Source organism: Leucoraja erinacea, chromosome 24 (assembly GCF_028641065.1).
Source record: "Leucoraja erinacea ecotype New England chromosome 24, Leri_hhj_1, whole genome shotgun sequence".
Classification (NCBI taxonomy): Eukaryota; Metazoa; Chordata; class Chondrichthyes; order Rajiformes; family Rajidae; genus Leucoraja; species Leucoraja erinaceus.
Window position 1 is genome coordinate 8189824 of NC_073400.1, and position 17325 is coordinate 8207148.

Consider the following 17325-nt stretch of genomic DNA (forward strand, 5'->3'; position numbering starts at 1 on the left):
CGGGTTGAGAACCTTCATCAGCCTCCTTACACAGCTTGGTTTGGCAAGTGTTGTGCCCAAGACCTGAAGAAATTGCAGAAGACATAGCCTAGTCCATCATGCACACCAGACCCTCCCCCACTGACCCCCTATTCTTCACTTTAAGCTGCCTCTGGAAAGTAGACAACATAATGAAAGACTACTCACACCCTGGTCACTCCCTCTTTTCTCCTCTATCACCAGGCAGGAGATATGACAGCTTGAAAGAATGTACCACCAGATTCAAGAACAGCTTCGTCCCTACTGCTATCAAACTGATGAACAAACCTTCCCAGGCCTAAGGGATGTATTCCCGATCCCTCAATCTCAGATCCTTTACAGACTTAAACATTTTTGCAATGAGCAATTTTACAGTAAGTGCGAATACAGTTCATGTCTAGTCCCACAATTATAAATAGGAAAAAAAGATACAATAACATCAATGCTCAAAGTCATGCAATCAATAAACTAAGATTTCACCTATTAGATGGTAAATAAACTTTATTCTGCATTTGAAGATACAAGGAACTGCAGATGCTGGTCTAGAAAAAAAAGACAAGGTGCTGGAGTGGGTCAGGCAGCATCTCTGGAGGGCATATCTAGGTGGTATTTTGTGTTGGCACCTACTTCAGACTGTAGGGGGGGGGGGGGGGAGAGAGAAAACCAGAGAGCGGTGGGATGGGACAAAACCAGGCGATAGTTGGATGTAGGTGAGGTGGGGTTGATTGGCAGAAGGATTGACAAAGGCCAGAGATGAAAAGGGCTGTGAGATAAGCAGACGATGCAAGAAACGTGAAGCCAGAGGAAGGGATTCAGGTGGAAGGAATGGGGGTTAAAATACTGGGAGAAATGGGTGCGCATCCAGGAAAGAGAGCGGTGAAACCCCCTCTTTTCCCCCACTCTTCTCTATGCCCCATTTGATGCACATCAATTTTCCCCTTTGTCATTCCACTTAAATCCCTTCCTCTGGCTTCACAAATCATGTGTCTTCTCTCCTTAACTCACAGCTTTCGTTTCATCTAATCTTTGCCCAGCCATCTCCCAATCAAAAACCTCCCTCACCCTCATTCACCTATCATGTGCCTGGCTTTGTCCAGCACCCCACCTCTCTTCCAGCTTTGCCCCCTCCACTACAATTAGTCTGAAGAGTCCTGACAAAACATTGCCAACCCATGTCCTCCAGAGATGCTGCTTGACCCTCATGGTTACTTTAGCATCTTGTCTTCCCTTTTTTTCTGCAACTCCTTAGTGCTAAAAATAAAATCACGTTGTCTTTAGGTGATCAAAATAAAATATGTTTTCAAGCTCCCTAAATATCCACCCCAATTTGATTTGGAAGCAGAATGAGAAATAAGAAAAACATGTTAGAATTGATCATTTGGCTACTGGTGCTTACTCTGACATTTAATGAGATTATTTCTAATCTTTTACTTCTATACAAGCTTCTTGGCTGTATCTTTGGATCCCCCTAACAATCAAAAACTATCAATATATTTTGAATATATAATACGTCAATTGAGCTTACACAACCTACTTGGGGTAGTAGATTTTAAAGATTTACCCGCCTCCGAACAAAGATATTTATCATATCCCTGTATTTATTAGTCAATCAACTGATTCTAATTACCATGCCTGGAGAAATATCAAGTTCAAACCTACCATATCATGCTCCTTAAGAATATTCCATTATATATTGTTATAGCTTAGAAAGTACAAGCCTACCACTTAGACTCTCTTCATCCTAAAGATTTTCCTTCCCAGGAATCCAACATGAGAGCAAATTGCAACCAAAACAGAAAGATATTGCAGTTCATCGGCCCACTTTCTTTCTCTTCCATGAACTATTTACAATTACTGATCAGGTTTTGTGTTGGCACCACCAAAACTCTAATATGGTCCCATGACAAAATGTAATTGGAAAGGTTCCAAGCACAGTAAATCAATAAGATTTGTGTATGAATTATATATCATCAATAGAAATTAATTAGATGTTAAAAATCTTTGTTCAGTGCTGCATTGTTACATGTGGAACTTGGGAAGAGTTGCATTTTCAAGAAACTGTCAATGTGAGAAACTGCTAGTGATGTTTAAATAAATTGTGACTTCATTCAGTACAAAGCTTACACTAATTTAGCTATTCTTCAGTAAATGGCAAGTACATAAAAAATGTAGGTGATGCTTTCCAATTGCAAAAGACTAAAAAGCAAGGTCAATATTTGAGGTTACATTCTGAAGTCATGACATTTTTGTTCCCAAACATTCAGTGATGAGATTCACTTAACTCCACCTAACGAAAAATAAACATCCATAACCAGCCATGGACCATGAAAATTTGCAATACACTTAGTACTAGTTTAGCATTGCCTCGTATTGTTAGTTTGGCATTTTCAATTAGCTGTGCTGTGCCATACGTGCCTCCAAAGCAGTTTACTTCAACTCTAATAAATCAAAGATATATTGGCCACAACAGTACAATTTCTGCTAGATTCCTAATTTAAAAAAAAAAAAAAATTGGTAACTACTTCTCTGTTGGTTTGTGGTGTCCAAAACTCCCAAAATGTACACAAACACCCATTAAATACACATTCAATGTACTATCGTAGAATGAAATTTAGAGTGGTTTTGTCGCACAGAATGGCAACATCAATTTTAGACGCTGATTTCATAACTGCGTAGTTGCTCAACAGGTGAGAACTGTCAAGGCCATCCAGGAAATTACTAGTCTTGCAACATACCCAATACCCATTGTGAGCCTTTTGTGTGAAAGTCTTGATTAGACCATGTTTAGGGAGCTGTGCTTAGTTCTGTTCTTCATATTTCAAAAAAGAGGTAATAGCAATGGGTTGAAGCAAAAAATTACCAGGATATAGCCAAAACGGAGGGGTTAATTATCACCAGGGAAACCAGAGCTCTTCCTCCTGAAGAAGAAGGTGATTTCAGAGGTTTTCAAATGTGGAGTTTGATTGTATAGATCATGACATCTCCACTTGTGAACATTCAATGGAAGCAATGAATACAACAGTCACCAATTAATCCAATCATAAATTGATGAAAATAATTTTCACTGAGAATGTGGCTGGAAAACCGAATGCTACTGCACAGGAAAGTGTAGATGAATATTAATATATTTATGGGAAAGCAAGATGATCAGACAGAAACCCAACTTCATTGTTACTCTCTCCACAGATCTTGACTGATCTGTTGAGTATCTTCAGCATTTTATTCCCATTTCAGATTTTTAGCATCTTAGTTGTTTTGCTTTATAATTCTGCTTCCAGTTAGTACCCAACTTGCCGACACCTGTCACAACTGCAATAAAGTGATAAATGCATATGTGCCAGTCCCATAAACATTTACCAACATGAAAAGAAATATTCTGTTCCTCAAAATATTTTGAGACACAATGTAAGAGGCAGGGAAGTTTACTGCCTATGCATTTGCATCAGGCACCAATAATGTTGAGACACTAACTTACATACATGATATATCAGTCAAGTAAGCTGCATTCTTTGAAAGCTCTATGCTGTAGATTGAGGGAACCGTTTCAGATTTATTCAGTATATGTAAAATGGCTTTTGTTTCTTGCCTCTTAATAGGAGAACTACTGATCGGAGTTTTGGGAAGAACAAATCTTATGAGACTTCACTTTTAGATCAGAAAGCAACAAAATCCTACAATTGTCTTACTGCTAATGTCACCTGTTACATTAAATTCCAGGGCTCCTGCCAGTGAGGTTTGCCTGTTTTTTAATATCAGTTTTGTTCATCTCATATTTTAAATACAATGCTTCTTCATCGAATACTTCTTTTAAGTAATTTGCTTTATTAAATCAAAATCAAATTCCTAAAATATAGGAGTTAAGAAGTTGTGCATCTAAGTCCAATTAAAGCACATATGAGAGAGAGACTATTTGAGGAAATTACTTAAATACAAATTATTGGAAATTTAAAGTTATGCATCTGCTGTAGTGACCATATAAAACTAAAAAATATTGGTCATATTATTCCAAATCAAAATAATTTACATTTAAATAAAACAGACGTCATGAACTTGTAATACTGTTCAATTGTATTTTAACTTGGCAACAAAATGTCTTATTACAATGACCAAATGTATTGTTATTGTTGCAAATGCAATACCTTTGAATGGTGTCTTGCTTCCTAATCCCCTCACCTTCATTCAAGTTCAGTGCTCTGATGCAGGTTCCAAACATTGAAGGTGGAAAAAACCCATAAAACTTAATTCCACGGAGTTATTAGCGTCAAGAAATACAGACAAGGTTGAGTGTTGCTATAAAATGGAAAACCTGAACAGCATTTGAATTGCACATTGTCTACACTCTAGGATTTTTAACGCAGCTTGAAGAGAATGTTTGTGATTTGGGAGTGGCACAGCAGGTCTTGGTAAAGGTGATGTAGAGATGAGTAATATCCACCGAACACAAGCTCAGAAGGTAGCAGCTGTAGGTAACAAGGAGACAAATTGGCTAAAATTACAACCAAGAACCTGGATACAGATGCAAAGAGTTAGAATATTAGAGGTACACAGAACAAAAACAGGCCGCTCAGTCTAATTCGTCCATGCCAACCAAGATGCCCCGTCTAATCTAACCCTACTTGTCCGGACTTGGCTCACATCCCTTGAAACCTCTCCAATCAATGTATCTGACCAGGTTTATTTTATATGTTGTTATTGTACCTGTCTCACCTACTTCAGCTCACTCCTTATACCCACCACACTCAGCGTAATAAGTTGCTCCTAGAATTTCCATTAAAACATCCCTTCTCACCTCAAACTTCTAGCTATTGATCCCCCTACCATGGGAAAAATGTTCTGTACTTCCCCCACTTTATTCTCTTCATGATTTTAAACACCTCGATAAAATCATTCCTCACCTCTTGCACTCCAAAGAATAGAGTCTTATCCTGCCCAACCTCACACTATGGTTCAGGCTCTCAAGACCTGGTAACATCCTTGTAAATCTTCTCTGTACCCATTCATGCTTAATATCATGTTGTCCCAGCAATGTCTTGTATATCTGTAACATAACATGCCACCTGAAGCCCAATGTCCCAAAAGCTTTCTTCACCACGCTATCTTCTTTTGACACTACTTTTAGGGAACTATGAATGCACTCCAAGATCTCTCTACTCTACAAAGCTCCCCAGGGCCCTACCGTTCACAATCAAGATCCTACCCGGGTTTGACTTCCCAAAAAAGCAACACTTCATATTTATCTTTATTAAATTCCAACAGCCATTCCTCAGCCCACTTGCCCAACCGATCAAGATCACAAAGTAATTCTTGATAACCATCTTAATTGTCTACACCACCTATTTTGCTGTCATCTGCAAATTTACTAATCATGTGTAGAAAGGAACTGCAGATGCTGTTTTAAACCAAAGATAGACACAAAATGCTGGAGTACCTCAGCGGCGCAGGCAGCTTGTCTGGAGAGAAGGAATAGGTGACATTTCGGGTCTGAAGAGGGGACCGAAACGTCACCCATTCCTTCTCTAGAGATGCTGCCTGCCCTGCTGAGGTATTCTAGCATTTTGCGTCTATCTTCAATTTACTAATCATGCCTATTACAGTCTCGTCCAAATCATTGATATAGAGAACAAAGAAGCATACCACTTGTCACAGACCTCCAGACAGAAAAACAATCTTCACCCACCATTCTCTGCTTCCTACCATTAAGTCAATTATTTACTCAATTAGCTTGTTCTCTTCCTACCATTAAGCCAAATATATATGCAGTTGGCTAGTTCTCTGTGAATTCCATGCAAATTGATCTTCCATAGCAGCCTTCCATGTGGAACTTTAATGTCCACACAGTCTACAACTATGATCCTGCCCACGTCAACCTTTTTTTGGTTATTTCTTCAAAAATATTCAAATTCATGAGACACAATCACCACATCCAAAATCAAGCTCTTCCAAATCCATTCCTGACTATTGAAATGCATGTATATCTTATCTTTTAGAATGCTCTGCAGTAACTTTCCTATCACAGATGTTAGGCTTACAGGTCAAGTTCCCAGGCTTTTCTTTTCAGACACAATAGTTGCTACCCTTCAATCTTCCAGCACCTCACCCTTCTAACAAGGACCTAAATATGATGGTCAGAACTTCTGCAATTTCTTCACGGGCTTCCCAGTGTCCTTGGATATATTTGATTAAACACGGGAAATGTATCTATCTTCATACATCTTAGAACATGCAGCACCTCATCGACAGTAATGCAGACTCTTCCCTGGACATCCATTAACTGTCCCACATTCCCTTGTCTTCATTTCTTTCTCCGCAAGAAGAAAATATTAATGAAGGGCCTTGCCCATCTCGAGTAGCTCCACATAGATTACCACTTTGGTTACTGAGAGACCCTAATCTCTCTCCAGTTACCCTTTCTCCCAATATTTTTTCATGAAATCTCTGGCATTCTCCTTAATCTTATCTGCCAGAGCAATTTCATGCCCCTTTTTGCCCTTTTGATTTCCCTAAGTATGCTCCTAAATTCCCCTATAATCTTCCAAGGATCCATTTGATGCCAGCTGCCCACACTTGACTCATGACTTCCGTTTCCTGACCAGAGCCTTAGTTTCTCATCATGCAGCTTTCCTTACTCCCACCTTTCTTGACTTTCATTTTAACTGGAACATGCATACTTTGAGCTCTCACTATGACCCTTTCAAAAGCATTCCATTTTCTAGATTTCAAGAGTTCTAGAGAGTTTATTGTCATGTGTCCGATAGGACAATGAAATTCTTGCTTTGCTTCAGCACAACAGAACATAGTAGGCATTGTCTACAAAACAGATAAGTGTGTCCATATACCATTATATACGTATATACACAAATGCTAAACAAATGAACAAACCTACTCCAATCAACTTATGCAAATTCCTTCTAATGTCAAAGTTGGCCTTGCTCCAATTTAGAAATTAAGCAGAGTAGAGAGGCTATCATTTCCAGTTTTAAAGTGGTGGTCATCTACATTCAGATACATGGAGCCAGCCAGAATAAAGCAATTGACTGCCAGCGTCAGAAGTTCCATCGCACCACAAGTAACAGTCACTCAACATATGTTTTAAAGGTGAATTATACTTTGGCCTTCATTACAGGAGGATGCAAGTTTAGGAGCAAGGGGTGCCTTGTTCATAAGCTCATAAGTGATAGGAGCAGAATTAGGCCATTCAGCCCATCATGTCTACTCTGACATTCAATCATGGCTGATCTATCTCTCCCTCTTAACCCCATTCTCCTGCCTTCTCCCCATAACCCCAACACCCATACTAATCAAGAATCTATCTATCTTTGCCTTAAAAATATCCATTGACTTCGCCTCCACAGCATTCTGTGGCAAAGAATTCCACAGATTCTCCACCCTCTGACTAAAGAAATTCCTCATCTCCTTCCTAAAGGAACATCCTTTAATTCTGAGGCTATGACCTCTAGTGCCAGACTCTCCCATAAGTGGCAACAACCTCTCCACATCCACTCTCCACATCAAACCCTTTCACTATTCGGTAAGTTGCAACTGTACTTAGCTGTGATGAGACTGCACCTTAAATTTTCTGTACAATTTTGATCTCCTTATTGGAGAAAGACCATTCCTGCCAGGGAGAATGTACAGAGGAGGCTCACTAAATGTATTCAGGCCTGATATGGGTGCAGATCGCATTGACGACTCTTAGAAGGAGACTTCAAAAGAAACATAAAATTCTATGACCAGATAGACTAGCTCGAGAAAATTGTCCTAACGGCTGGAAACAGGATTCACAGCTCTAGGAATATGCCATTTTGCACCAAGATCAGGCAACATCTCTTCATCCAGACCATAGTGAACCTGTGGAATTCCGTATCATGAAAGACAGTAAGAACCAACTCACTAAATATATTATAACAGGAAGTAAATAGTATGCTTAAGGCCAAATAGATCAAGTAATAAGGCAGAAGCAGGGTACCAAAATGGATGATCAGCCATGATCATAATGAATGGTGAAACGGGACCAAGATCCTCCCACTTTCCATGATTTTCTGATGGGTGGCACCTACACATGTCCAATGTGCAAATTTGTATAGCTGTGTAGCAGAATCATCTCGTCGCTTGATTTTCTTCACCACTGGATCAAGACCTTGCTCGGTGAAGTCTGTGTGGCAGCTGACATGCTATGGCTGCCTCATGATAAAAGGAATCAACCTCAGGCAACTTCATCCATACATCAAGTTTGGGAGCTGGAATAACAGGATCCAACAGCAACAGGTCTGAGAGCTATGTTGCTGTCATGGTAGAGGATTAGCCTCATTAGCAGTCTCAGATCTCACAAAAGCAGTGGAAGCAAGAATTTTCAATCACAGGGAGGGGGACAAGAGTTGTGACTCTGTAGACCTTTGCTGATTACAGTTGATGATTAAAAAGCTTGTCAATATTTAAGAGTAGAATTACATAAATTAGATAAAAGTTGGCATAACTGTATGAGGAGAAATAATAGCACATAGGATTAGGCAGATTTGAGCTCCAGTGAGTGCACAATGAAACAAATTAGTCTAGTCAAAACTCCTAATTCCCATGTGGTAATCTCTTTTTAATTCTGTGCCAATTTACCCAGTTATCCTCTTGGATAAGTTATTGTCTGAGAGAACCATTTCACAAAGATAAAGTCTTGGAAATTTAACAGTGAGATCAATAAGAGTGATCCTTAATTCTATGACTTTAACAAAAATACTATCTGTAAACAATGGTACAGATTGCAAACACAAGCAGTCTGCAAAATGTCTGATGGAAAGTCATAGTAACTAAACCTAAGCTCCTTAAGGCCAGTTCTTCAGAAAACTTCATCCAAATTTGCATTGAAAAATTGAAGGGAAAATAAAATCAAAATGAAAAAAAAAGCTTTTTTGTCACCATCTTTATTTGTCTGAATTAAGATAATGAATCTAATACAAGCTGGCCAACATTGTGCAGAAAGCAAATGGTCGGAGGAACTCAGCAGTAACAGCTGTGAAGGAAAATGGACAATGTTTCTAGCTAAGGCCCTTCTTCAGCCCAATGGAGTGAAGATAGCTTGAGGGGAGGGGGTAGTGTAAGAGCTGGCAAGTTACAGGTGGACCCAGAGGTCAATTGGTAGATAAGTCAGAAGTAGAAGGGTGGAAATAGTAAAGGGGCTGCCCAGAAGAGTGTCTTCGACCTGCAAGCTCGAGGACACTCGCCTGGAAAGCCTTGAGCTGGATCGACCGACCGCACACACACATACACAAACACATCGCAAAGGCGGAGGCTAGGAAAGTAGGGGTACATTGTCTGTAATTCACATCCGCGATGAAGAAGGTAAAACGGTTGCACAGTGTACGGTAAGTCCTTAAGAGAGCGCGGAGGGAAGAAGGGGGGAGAGAAGGGGAATGAAGAGAGAGGGAGAGAAGGGAGAGGAGAGAAGGGGGGAAGGGGGGAGAAGGGGGGGGGGAAGGGGAGAGAAGGGGGGGAAGGGGAGAGAAGAAGGGGAGAAGAAGGGGGGGGAAAGGGAGAGAAGGGGGGGGGGGGGGAGGGGAGAGAAGGGGGGGGGGGGAAGGAGTGGAGACACTTTTAAGAAGTATAATAAAGTTTAGCGGGCATTTTACCTACCGGTAGGTCTTCCTTTGTCCTGAAAACTCCAATGAACCAATCAAAATGTCCATTCAGCAAAGGAGATTTCCTACGGCTGCCTCGACTGCCTGTAAGTAAATAGCGACCCCACTCCACTACACTACGAGTTAAAGACCCATGCCGACCAAATTTTACTCGCGGATTTTCCGCGACCTAGCTGAGGCCACGAGTATTCGGGAACTTCCCTCGAGCATGAAGGAGAGTTCCAGCAGCCTCATAGGACCACATGTCAACCATGCTGCGAGTTTGAAGATCAAAGACACTCTTCTAAACTCGCAGATTAGGTCGCCCAAGTGGGACAGCCCCTTAACAAAGGCTGGAGGTGATATGCAGAAGATAACTGGGTGTAAGTGATGGAATCTGGTAAGGGAGCTGCAGTGAAATGTTGCACCAGGAAGGATGGTGAATAGGTGGGAACAGTGGAGGGGGAAAGAAGACAAATAGGGGAAGGGTGGGCGATAAGCAGATAGAAGGGAAAAGAACTGCATGATAGGGCAGGGAGAGGGGAAACAAAGGTGTGCGTAGTGGGAGGGGGAAGAGCTGATATTTAAAGAGCTTCAAATTAGAGATTTCTAAGTAGGCTCATCAAGTGGAATACAGGATGCATTTTTTTCCAGTTTGCATGTGGCAGAGTGCAAGTGTTCAGCGAAGCAGTCGCCTAGTGTACACTTGATCTCTGATGGAGTGGAGGCTGCATTGAGAGGACTGAATGCAAAAGACAAGGTTGGAGGAGGTGCATGTAAAACTTTTGTCTCGCCTGGAAGGGCATTCTGGGTCACTGAATGGACGTGAGGGAGGTGGTGTAGTGATGGGTGTTATACCTCCTGCATTGGCAGGGAAATTGTCAGTATCATGGCGGATATTGTAATGTCTGTTTTGCTCTAGAAACTAATACAAATTCATAGGCTTTATTCGATCTTTTCTGGAGGTTATAATTCCAAAAAATGTATCCAAACATTAAAAATATGGTACAAGGTCCAAAAATTGTTTTATGAAAACAAAAATAAGCATACAAGTACAGGACATAAATATTCTGGAAATTCAAAAGATCACACATTTATGGCAGCAGCTCTAAAATGCAGTAATTGTTCAGGACTGACTTTGCATTTTCTCCGCAATAACCTAAAATACAGATATTAAAACTACAAGCTACATTAAGTTTCATTATGCAATTGTTACACAATTGTAGAATCAGCTCCGAAGCAAAAGATTTTTATTTTTGAGGGAAGTTTATCTGTAATTGGCCACCTTGCTATTTCAAATGTACTCAGTTTATCCGAAATGAAGTTGTTTTTGTTATAAATTAAGATGACATCGTTGCACATTGTACAAATCAATAAGTTATCACTTGGAAAGACAAATCGATTTCCTTGAGTCCGAATAGAAACAGATCAATAGCATTTCATACACTGTTAGCCCAACTCCATGTATCAATTCCAAGAGCCATTATAACATAAATCAAAAAGAAAAAAACGTCTTATTGTTTCATAACATAACCTTTGGAACATGTTGCTTTTCTCCACATTCTCGTCTTCAGGTTCTGAGGACTGGTTTGGCACGATAACAATAGAACTGGCTTTCATGGCTTCATCAGTCTAACTTCGTTTGAACAGAAACAAAGTATCTTCACACGCGAGACATTAGTTTTTAAAAAATCATATTGATTCAATGAATTACTTTAAATTAAAAGCATTAAATGTTACTGCTGCTAATTTGAATTGTATTAAGAGTCAACATCAATAGCTTATTTCCCTTCCTGTTGAAGAAGAAATAATATTCAATACTTTGACTACTTTTTGCCTTCCTAATATAATTTCTATAACTAACATGTGAAAGTATTACCCCAAATTAAGTAGTTACTTTGATTTTCTTTGAAAACTATAAATATCAATAAACATTGCCAGCTCTTAGCTTAATTTAATCAGGTCATTTGGAAAATACTTTGTCTTCTTAACAGGCTTTTTAATCATTACAAAAAGTTTTCTTTCTTTGAAGATGACACAGGTGACTTCCACTTAAGAAATATTCTAGTATGCTTCACAGAGAACATGGAGAGTTGGAAGACAATGAGGGAATGTGGGGATTGACTTTAGCTGAGAGCGGTAGTAGGGGAAGGGGCAAGACACAATAGGTGTGGGTATCAGAACAGGGTTTGCCTGGGGAGGCAATGGGTTTTGTGTCATGTAGACGATTTTGCAGGAAACTTTCTCCCGAAACAGACGGAGCTAGAGTTTTCTGCATCTCAGAATTGCTTTCTGTACAATATTATTGTTTAAGTTGAATGGTGTGTTTATTTCTGTGTATTCATTTTCTTTCGTTTGAAATAACATTTTTGACCAGCTTCATATACAGTGCCCTCCATGTTTGGGAAAAAGACCCATCATTTATTTGCCTCTGTACTCTACAATTTGAGATTTGTAATACAAAAAAAAAAACATGTGGTTAAAGTGCACTTTGTCAGATTTTAATAAAGGCCATTTTTATGCATTTTGGTTTCACAATGTAGAAATCACAGCAGTGTTTATACATATTCCCCGCATTTCAGGGCACCATAATATTTGGGACACAGCAATGTCATGTAAATGAAAGTATTCATGTTTAGTATTTTGTTGCATATCCTTTGCATGCAATGACTGCTTGAAGTCTGCGATTCCTGGACATCACCAGTTGCTGGTGATGTCCATGAATCGGGTAATTGACTTGGCCACTCAAGAATGGTTCAGATCGGGTGATTGACTTGGTCACTCAAGAATTGACCATTTTTTAGCTTTGGAAAAACTCCTTTGATGCTTCAGCAGTATGTTTGGGATCATTGTCTTGCTGTAGAATGAACCGCCAGCCAATGAGTTTTGAGACATTTGTTTGAACTTGAGCAGATAGGATGTGTCTATACACTTCAGAATTCTTATGCTACTACCATCAGCAGTTGTATCATCAATGAAGATAAGTGAGGCAGTTCCTTCAGCAGCCATACATGCCCAGGCCATAATACCCCCACCACTGTGTTTCACAGATGAGGTGGTATGCTTTGGATCTTGGGCAGTTCTTTCTCTCCTCCATACTTTGCTCTTGCCATCACTCTGATATGTTAATCTTTGTCTCATTTGTCCACACAACCTTTTTCCAGAACTGTGGTTGCTCTTTTACTTTATGAGAGAATTCTTCTGTCATCAGCTGTGGAGGTCTTCCTTGGCCTGCCAATCCCTTTGCAATTAGTAAGCTCACCAGTGCTTTCTTTCTTCTTAATGATGTTCCAAACAGTTGATTTTGGTAAGGCTGATGTCTCTAACAGTTTTATTCTTGTTTTGCCCTCTCATAGGCTTCTTTGACTTTCATTGGCACAACTTTGGTCCTCATGTTGCTAAACAGCAATAAAAGTTTCCAAAGGTGATGGAAAGACTGGAGGAAAGACTTAGTGCTGAGCTATCTTATACCTGCATTAAGGAGACAACTAAAAACACACCTGAGCAATTACAAACGCCTGTAAAACCATGTGTCCCAAACATTATGGTGCCCTGAAATGGGGGGGGGGGGGGGGGGGGGGGGGGGGGGGGGAACTATGTATAAACACAGCTGTAATTTCTACATGGCAAAACCAAAATGTATAAAAATGGCCATTAATAAAATCTGACAATGTGCACTTTAACCACATGTGATTTTTTTAATCACAAGTCTCAAGTTGTGGAGTACAGAGGCAAATAAATAAATGATGGGTCTGTGTCCTAAACATTATGGAGGGCACTGAATGCCTTTGGACACTAGTTCACTTCAGAAATTTAACTTTATTACAATAATTTTGTTTTACATGTAAATCACAGTGTTAGATTTCTGCAAAATAGCATTCTGGAAGCCAACTTAATTCTACAAAGACAGCAAAAAAAAATCTTTATTGGGGGGAACAAAAATTAATATGGAGGTAGCCCCTGACGTTTAGGCAAAATACGCATCATAATACTGTTAAGTTGCAACAACTGCACTTGGAACTGAAATATACACCTCGAGACCAAAACCTTTGAAATTGAATAAATCAGAGTAGCAGAGTTACCGATTGCAATCAATCTTCTGGAGCAATGCGTCTTGATGCAAGGATTTAACCTGAAGTGTTGAATATTCTTTTCCGCCCACAGATACAGCCATCCGACCCACTGCGTCTATTCAACAGATTGCTTGATTTTCCAGATTCCCGCACCTGCAGTCATTTGTATCTCCAGGTTATAATGAAATTTTACTCTATATCAGATAATGCCAAGGGATGGAGATCGAAGCATTTATTGTTGGTACAGGGGTATGGTCTGAAATACATCTCTGGGTTAAAGATTGCCAACACTTTAGCACAGTTATAGACGACCCAGACATGGATAGTTAATAGCCTGGAAATGGAATTGTGATCGAGACCAAACTAAAGTTATTTGCTCTTCCCAATTATTTAACTAAGAATGTTTTGTTGCTGATCACGTGCTGGACGTTGAACTAGGATCGGACAAGGGGCAAGGTAAATGCTTGCGATGAATTTGGGTGTTGTCAACAATGTGGAAACTACAACTGAAAATGCAAATGAGAAGTAGGAGAGAACCCAAGAACGACTGTTGGCTTACATCAGGCATAAAGAGCAGGAATGGAAAGAGAACCATTGCAAGGAAATAGCCAGCAAAAGCAAGTAAATAGCCAGCATAACATAAGCATTAAAAAAAATAAGGAAACCAATCTATTTATATGAAAGCATATGTGAATTGATTCAAATCATAGCAATATATGTCTGACACTTATTGTTATAATTAAAATAGTAAGCAATTAAGAAAATAAACCACCTGAAATAAAACCAAATCCACTAAATTGATGTACCATGTAGAATTTGATGCCATTGCATAACATTTGGCGTTAAACAGCATATTCAATGTTGGTACAAAATATCTATTCTGCTGAAGGGTCATTGGTCCGAACTGTTGAATTTCCTTTCTTCACAGATTCCACCTGGCATTCAGCATTTCTAGCAATTTTTTCTTCAAAAACTAAATTATCAGCAAACCAGATTATTAAATTAACACATAAAAAGAGGTAGCTGGGAGAACAATGGAGTTGGCAACACAAATTCAAACATGGATTGAGATATTGTTGTTTCACGAATTAAACTGGGTACAGAAAATATGAGCCTCTCCATATCCCCACAATGCAGACAGAAGTTGAAATGAGCGAATATTAAACTTGATTGAATTGGGATTTCGAGGTTTGAGACATACCAATGTAAAATCAAAAACATCACCAAAAATCCATCAACTATAGCCATAAACATAATCAAGAAAAAATGCCCTTGGTAACTTACCATAGTTTGTACAAAGGCCATTCATAAAAGGATTTTTTTAAATGAAATTGTAAGAAAATGTCTATAATCCAGCACAATTTAGAGATTTCTTCTGTTCCATTTTCCTGGCACTTTTGAACACTTTTAATCAGATGTTTCTACATGTCAGCCTTTTTTTTAAGTGCAATACAAGGAACATTCACTTGAATTAAGCTTGAGTCGAAAAGTTCAAGATTACTGAAGGAACTGCTGTCAGGAGAAATGTAACGAGTCAATAAAAAGTTTGATTACATAGGCCAAAAGGCATCAGAAATATTGAAGTTCTGCCCAAGTACAATTAGAAATCATTTTTAACCCCAAATTCACACTACAAGAGAGAGCAGAATGGACATAGTGTCAATAATCAATTTTTTCCAGTCCCAACGGTATGCAACCCTCCGTTCCGAATAAGACTGGCCCAGATCCTTTCACTGACCCACAAGATAAACAATGTTAACCAGATACCAAGTATTATAACACAGCCAAATATGAAGGCAAGTCCAGCTCTTCTATTGAAACATTTAGTCTAGAAATTGTATCGGGTGTTGCCAGGGATACGTGACCAGAGATACTATGATTATTTTAATGGAGAGAAAAAAAGTGAAAAGGAGAGTAATGTCAATTTTAAAACTCATTACCAAAGAGTAACTAAAAATTTTCTGTGAAATAAATAAGCATAGAAGGCTTTGGCACATTTAATGGTCGGGAAAAACACCATTGGAATTTTTTTCTAAATGGCTTCTTTGTGCTTTAAATTTCTTCCGTTTTACAATCTTAGTGTGCATAAGAGCGTGTAGTTATCCAATGATGGCAAATATAATTAGTGATCTATAAAGAATTAAAATATGTCTAGCATGATCTAGAACTTCCATTTGTCTAGAATTTTCATTTTCTTGCTAACCAATATCTGATCATGATTTTATATGAACAGTTCACATGTTTGTTTCATTGAACCATATCAAACAAGACTGTCATGTATGGTGTGGATGGGGCACATGTTGGTCGGTGTGGACAAGTTTGGCTGAAGGACCAGTTTCCACGCTCCAAGACTGCATATACTTCAATATATCGAGTCTTCGGAAATATTCTACAGGGAGAAATATCTCAGCCATTTGTAGACAATTGTTTAAGTAGTACCATTCTTTTAGATACAGTAATGCACATGCAAGCTCTATTATTAGTTGGAAGGGTATGCTGAATGTTGGAGCATTTAGATTCACAAACAGCTTGTGATCAATCATGGATAATGATTTAATACAAAAAATAACTTTTGCATTAAAAAAGTTTCTGTACAATTGTACATCAAATATTGAATGACAATGGCCTAACCGTGAACTTTGTTTAGACCATTCAAAATTCAATTCCTTTTATAAATCAGCATTGACATTTTCAATATTAGGAAAAACAAAACAGTTTGCATCTGTAACCATCTTGAGCAGTTCGTAAAATTATTCACACAAGTTATAAATTGACATATCTTTAATTTCAACCATTCCCAAGTGTTTGTTTGAATCAGTTCAGTGCAGCAGTTCGCCATGTACATACATACTTCCATTGTCTAATATTTTTCAAAAGTCCGGCAATACATACAAATTCAAAGATTTACACTCGTTCCTTTTGATAACAACCAAGAATTAATATCAAGCAGTTGAAAGAATGCATAGATATTAAAACTAGGCATCAACAGAAAGCACACAACCATGTATTCAAATATAAATTCCATTCCATTTTCAACATTTACTAGAGATAGTATTGTCTTTATATGTCTGCTGTTTATCTTCAGGTATGCAGCATCTTGCCAATATGGTTCAACAATAGATGAAGGGATAGGAAGACTGAATTTGCAATATATTATTCATTTCCTACATTGTTTTACAACAATATTTGGAACTCAGCTTAAGTCCTTCAAAATTTGCTGACTTAATTGTACAACATAAATGGTGCAATGATCAACACAGAAAGAATTCACTAATCTCTGGCTTTGGCTATTTTATACTAAACACTTATACATGGAACTGTTAAATGCTGAGCCAATTTGTGAACTTTCCTGCAAATTAAGGGACTGCATGAAAGCTGAACAACATAGGAAGATACACAAAAGCCACTGCATTTTGATAAACTGGTAAAAATATTACAATGTTACTTATTATCACTTACAAATTTATGTCAGAACCTTTTGCAAAGTCTTGAAACATGCAAAAGCAGAAACCCCCACTTGTCATCACTTTCACCTAACATCTAGCACTTGAAATCATATAGTTTTCAAAAGTATCCATCAAATCATTAATAAGTGAGTATTGTGGACATAGCTTTACCCCTAAAAGGGA

General features: G+C 38.7%; 1 protein-coding gene across 1 annotated transcript in view; it reads right to left on the bottom strand.

The window, feature by feature from the left end:
- The window catches only part of ilrun (inflammation and lipid regulator with UBA-like and NBR1-like domains), a 75149-nt gene that overhangs the window by 1771 nt on the left and 56053 nt on the right, over nt 1-17325 (bottom strand). The window lies entirely within an intron of this gene.